Here is a 6530-nt window from a genome sequence, read left to right as displayed (position 1 = left end):
CCTAAATTTAACTTTCTATCTAGGATGTCATCAAAAATTCTGTTTTTGTTAACATTATTGTTCTGGAAAATGGAAGAAGAATTTTTTTTAATGGAGGCCCATTTTTAATGTACATCCTAATTTTGGTTTAGGTCAGTGATTTATCAGTTAGATTTGTAGAGCAGCAGTGTTAGAGAAGTATTATATACTTAAAAATTTTGAAGTAAAACAAAAGTAAGGTCACAAAAGATTTTTTTTTGATTCAGTTTTTTATGGAGTTTATTATTTGTGATTTTGGGGTTTAATTCCTTTTGACCCAAATAGGAATTATCTTCAAGAAGAACATCTAAATACAATGCTATTTTAGATTAACTGAAGTTTTTTTCATACTTTAACAGGGAACACACTTCCTTAATCTTGTTTCTGTAACAGTTTGGTCCTTTCTGTTATTGTTAATCAGTGGTCACAAATTGAGTTATTATTGTACAGAGTGTGGCTCTTAAGCTGAAAGGTGGGGTGCAGAACTGCTTTTCCTCCCTGGCAATTCTAGAGCCTTGGAGTTAAGATATTACCATGTAGGGGATGATTTTTATAACATATTTTTGCCATGAAGGTAATGAATGAATGAATTGAAAAGCATTTATTAAGTTATTACTTTATACCAAGTACTCTGCAAAGCACCAAGAATTTAAATAGAAAAGCAAAACAGACCCTACTTTCAAGGAGCTCATGTAGATTCTGCTATGTGACAGACGGCAAGACTGGGTGGTCCTTAGGATGTAGCAGCCAGGCATGTGGTAATGCATCTTTTTATGTATCATTTCCATGGTTAAATGCATATCCATTTCTGATTTTGAACCATATTACAATGACCAAAGACTTCAGTGGCAAGAACTTTGTTTCCTTTCCTGATTCAGTAGCTGTGTTTGCCAAGGAGAAGGTGACTAGATACTCTTTAGGAAATGTTTATATATTTATTTTAACATTACTTATTAAAGCAGTTTTAATCAAATTTCTAACAAGGCAACAGTTCCAATAAAAGTTTTATCTTTTTAAAAATTCTCATTCCATTATATTTAGCAAGTTGTTTTTTTCATTCATTTTTTTTTCTTGCCAAGTTGGTATGTAGAATACAATTCATTTTTAGTTAATTCAAGGCTTCCTGGCCTTGGGTAGAATGTCTACTCTACCTTTTCTTTCTTTCTTTTTTTTTTTTGGTGCCTCAGTTCTTCCATCTGCTAAATGGGATTAATACAATAAATTTCTTTTAGGAATACTTTGTGGAAATGGAGGGGAAGGGCAGGCAAGGAATAAAAAGGGAATAAGCATTTATATAATACCTACTATGTAACAGGCACTGTGCTAAGCACTTTGCAAATATCATCTCATTTGATCCTCAAAACTGCCTCCTGTGAGGTAAGTGCTTAGGTAAAATGGAGTCCCTATTTTATAGTTAAGGAACCTGAGGAAAACAGAGGTAAAGTGATTTGCCCAGGGTCACACAGCTAGTAGGTATCTGAAGGCAGATTTAAACTCAGGCCTTCTTAGTGCCAGGCCTATGCTCTATCCATTATTTAAATGATCTACTTTTAATTTGTTTTTAAACATTTTTCCATATTAGGTGTAGAAATATATAATTTTACTGGAGAATGTTTTGGGGAGTGGGGTTAGGCTGTACAAAGGGAGGAAAAGGCAATTGCAATTTCCTTGAAAAGCCAGAGGCAGAATTTTATTTTCTGATCTGTTTTATAATCTGTTTGTTGATGATTCAGTGTCATACATAGCAACTTCTCCTTTTTTTTCTAGTCTAAGATGATGAATGAGTTGGTGTTTTTCCTTGCCAAAGCCATCCCCTTTACATATATCCTACATCTCACCCCTGAACATATTCTCTAGACAATTGTACCTTCAATCATACCTTTCTCTAATCTTCAACATTAATAGAATATTTTTTAAAAGGAAGGAAAAAGTGTAAAGATAAAAATTTTGCTGAGTGGCAAAATTTCACTTAAAATGACTTCAGGGACTATTCCATGGTATAAGCACCATAGGCTAGTTTTCCATAGGCAAATCCAACTCCTTCACGACCTACTAAAAATTAGCCTTTGGAGTGAAACGGTATGAAAAAGTTTATCAGAACATCAACCTTATAGAAAACAGGAATGCTTTGGGAGAGGTACTGAAGATCTATGCAGAATGAATACTTTTAGTTAATAGATGGAGTCAAAAGAGGAAAATACTTAACCCCTCCTTCCTCCTAAAAAACCCCCCTGAAACAACAAATACCCTTAACCTTTACTCAAAAATTTCAATTGAGTAGAGAAACAGCAAGGAAAAGTTATTGAAGAGGCCAAATTCAAGTCAGTAAAGAGCAATAATAGAGGGCAGAAAACCTTGGGTCATAAAACCAGTATGCATAAGGAAGGAATGAGATATAGTGCCTGAAAATGCTTTTTTCATGACAGCTCAATTCTTTTATTTACTTGTAAAGCCAATATTTATTTAATTTCCAACATATGCAAGACTTTGTACCATGTTATACAGTGTAAAATGTTGTCCAGGACACAGGCCCTTTCCTTAAGCTTACAACCAGTAAGAAAAGGGCACAAAATTGAGTGCTATTAATTTATTATTTGCACTTTAGGTGCCCAAACTTTTATAAATCTTGCTTTGACCTTCAGTTGTAAACCAAACCAAACCAATGTTCCACATATCATCTTGTTCAATAAGGAGATGAATTTCATTATATAACGCATTTTCACAAGAACTGGATAAATCACATTGAAGGCAAAAAGCCCGAGAAATTTCAGGAAGCATTGTCGTTATATCTGATTTTATATAGTACTTTACAGTTTTCAGTGAACTTTATATTATAATCAATAAACATTTTAAAGCACCTATTATAATGCAAAAAGAGGCAAAATGCAGTCTCTTGTCTTAGTAGTATCAACAGTCCATTGGGATAAGTACTCAAATGATCTCACCAATTTGGAAGTTCCCTTCAATGATTCAGATTATTTACAGCCTACCCTTCCTATAGGATTCTTGCCTTGTTCTCCCAAAAGTTCACTACAGAGCAACTACCCTACACACTGGAGAGTTTTCTCAATTTTTTGACACCTCAAGAGGGACCTGTCTACTTGTCACTCCTCACTCTTTTTACATGACCATCCCATCTTCTCTTCCTATTATACATTCCTTGATGGCATTTTGATTTTTATTCTTAAAGAGTACCTTATTGTTTATATGTTGCAGTTTTAGTCACACCTATCACAGGTTTCTCCATGTAATGCTCATATTTAGTTCCTTAGAGGAAGTAGTATTCAGTGGCCTCCTGACATAGCTAAATATTATTGAAAATATGGGTTTGTTTTCATGGGGAATGTGGGACTCAGTAAGAGACCTATAAAATTTCTTGAAAGCAATCAATCCCACTGTTAAATTCTGGGCCCAACTTATTGTCCATTTGTCAAATTTATCCCAGATATACATATAAGTACAATAAGCCATCCAATGTAGGCAACATGCATGTTGAAATGGCTAAAACTCTGAGTGGTTAAATGACTTATCCACAATCACTTAGCTAATGATTGTGTGAGATGAATTTTGAATTCAAGTTTTCCTGACTACAAGTCTAACGTTTTATTAAATCACACTTCCTTTCAACATGCCACTTAAGCTATTGAAACTTGGTTTTAAATATAAGCTAGAGAAAAATTCCAATGGGTGCCATTCTATAAAAATTATAATGCCTTGTAGCATACCCACAGCTGATAAATGTGACATAGATGATGAACCACCAGAGGGAATTGAGAAGTTAACTGTTAGACAAATAGGAAAATGAAAAAAAACATTAATATCACAAAAGCCCATAAAGGACAGCATAACAGTAACAAAACAGTGGTAAATACTATAAGATTTGTCAGGAAGTGTGTCAGGAGGGGATTAAAAAAAATGGTAAGAGATTGGTGGTAATTGGAGAAAACAGTCTCAATGATGAGGTCTGAATGTAGACTGCAAAGGATAATGGAGTGAATAAGTGAAGTGAATATAACAAATATAGACATCTTTTTCTAGGAGAAAATAGTAATAAAGTCTTGGAGGGTATGTGTGGCCATGTGCCCACAGAGGGCATTATGTGTGCCATCTTTTGTATCCTGCCATAGGTTTGCCATCACTGCCCTAGTCACTAATATCTACCTCTATAATATTACCTCATATCTATTTTCTGTATACACAAATCCCTCTCTCCCTCTTCTCTCTCTCCCTCTTCATATCCTTTTCCCTCTCCCAACACACACACACACACACATTGTGTCCGTAAGTAAACTCTAATCTCTTTGATGTTAGGGACTTTTGTCTTTATGTCTCTAGTACTGTATAATTGAAAATCTGTTACCCTAAAAGAGAACTACATTTCCCAGGAGCCTACCAACTTCCTGTCATTAAGTACTTCCTATAGAAAAGGGATATTAGGCAGTGATATAGAAGGTCCAAGCCTCTTTGGCATGATGACATCGATTAAGCGTGGGGATTTTATAAATGGGCGCGTGGTCTTATTTTGTATCTTCTTTATTCCTTTATTTCTAACGATCATTAATAAATCTCCTAAATATATTTTTATTATTGAGATTTAATTTTAACTTTTATAGTACCCAACAAAATGCCTAACACAAATTAGATATTTTAATACTTATTGTGTATAGTTTGACTAAGGGTAATAAATGGTGAATGGACTTTGTGTCCCATACCATCCCTGGAAATGAGAGCCATTGTATTCCTTTTTATCTCCTATACAATAGTAACTTGATACATGAGCACCTTAAGTCATGAGCAATTTGAGATATGAGCAGTCATAATTGGGATTTTTACTTTAAGTCACGAGTGGATATTTGAATCACGATCTTCTGCCATCCTCTACTAGATAGCCTGCTGAACATTCGGTTTCACAAGTTACAGGAGGTTGTCTTGTTTAGTTCTGTGTTTGTCTGTGGGAGCATCTGTATTGAATTTCTTTTGCTTTCTTCTTTATTTTTATCTTTATTATCAGTTTTTGGGGCAAATTTCTTAATGTTTAACCATGAGTTCTGTTGATGGAGGAATTGAAGGAGTTACAGCAGCTGCATACGGAGGTTTTGCAGGAAATTAGTGGGGAGAAACCCAATGTGGATAAAGTAATCAGTACAAGTGAGATTAAGGAAATATTGGGGATTTGGGAAAAAAAATTAAATAGTTTATTGAAAAGACACACCCAGAAAAAGTTCCAACAGGTTGTGTGTTGGAGCTGTGTAATGACACTTGTTTCACATATTATTGAAAAGTTCTGAAAGGGAGGAAGAAACACATTTAGTAATGTGTAAGGTCAATTTTGCATTTAAATGTAACATGATATGTGTAGAGAGTAAGTTATGTTAAGCAATAATGCATGAAATAAATAAAAACCTTCTCCACCAGCATCTTTGTAAGCAAGTTTATTTCTTTATATTATTATTACCTATAAATGTTTCTTTGTTATTTTTAAAGTATATTTTCATATTTAAAAACATATAAAACAAAAAATTCGAGTTTTTTTTGGGGGGGGCGGGACATATTAATTCTATTTCCATTAATTTAAATGAACAAATTGAGTTAGGAGCTTGGCCATGGAATGAATTAAACTTGTGTGTCAAGGTACCACTGTATATAAAAAGTGACTACATCCTACAGGTATGAAGTCATGGCAATGGAGTGGATTAAGCTCCTTCTAACAAAGATATTTCTTAAATGAACATTAAACATAATGGCTTATTTAGGATACCAAATTCTTTGCATATTCATGTCCGCATGTCATATTATTCAACTCTTTACCTCAGGAAATATATTTGGTTTCTAAATTCTGGTAGATTTTTGATATATGTGCATTTTAGCATGGAGCACCAAGGGATGCAGCGTTGTATTGCATGGAAATTGATAATGGTAATAGAGTAAAATTGTTATCAGCCTTTCTACCATGAGACAAGAATAATTTATAAATAATTATGAACAATTTAAGAATCACTTTAGGAATTTTATATATAGTATAGAAAATTTCCATTTTATGTATTTGTAAGTAGAAAACCCTGTTAGGGATTGGCACTCCATCATAACTAACATGACTACTCCCATGTTGTTTATTTTTGTACTTGTTTATTTTTAGGGGGAAATACAGTTTGTTAGTTATATAACATATAATAGTTATATACTATGTTGGATTAGTTATATAACTTATAGTTACATACTAGGTTATAATAGTTATATAACTTATGTAATATTAGTTATGTGATATAATCATTATATAATATATAGTTATATTGATATATAATTACTAAAAATATATTTATATATAATTTTAATATACTATACTATATATTATGAATAATATATAATATATGGTTATATGTAATAGTTACATAACATAATAGTTATATGTTATTTAATATATGATAGTTATGTAATAATCCTTTATCTTTGATGGCAGACACCTTTTCTGTTTTTTTATTTTAGCATATAAAAACATACCTATAACTTTATGT

At 32.8% G+C, this 6530-nt stretch overlaps 1 protein-coding gene across 4 annotated transcripts in view; it reads left to right on the top strand.

Moving 5' to 3' along the window:
* The window catches only part of TBCD (tubulin folding cofactor D), a 537579-nt gene that overhangs the window by 233375 nt on the left and 297674 nt on the right, over window positions 1–6530 (top strand). The gene's annotated exons all lie outside the window — the stretch shown is intronic.

Source organism: Monodelphis domestica, chromosome 2 (assembly GCF_027887165.1).
Source record: "Monodelphis domestica isolate mMonDom1 chromosome 2, mMonDom1.pri, whole genome shotgun sequence".
Taxonomy (NCBI): Eukaryota; Metazoa; Chordata; class Mammalia; order Didelphimorphia; family Didelphidae; genus Monodelphis; species Monodelphis domestica.
The sequence above is the reverse complement of the archived record's forward strand: the minus strand, read 5'-3'. Positions and strand labels throughout refer to the sequence as shown.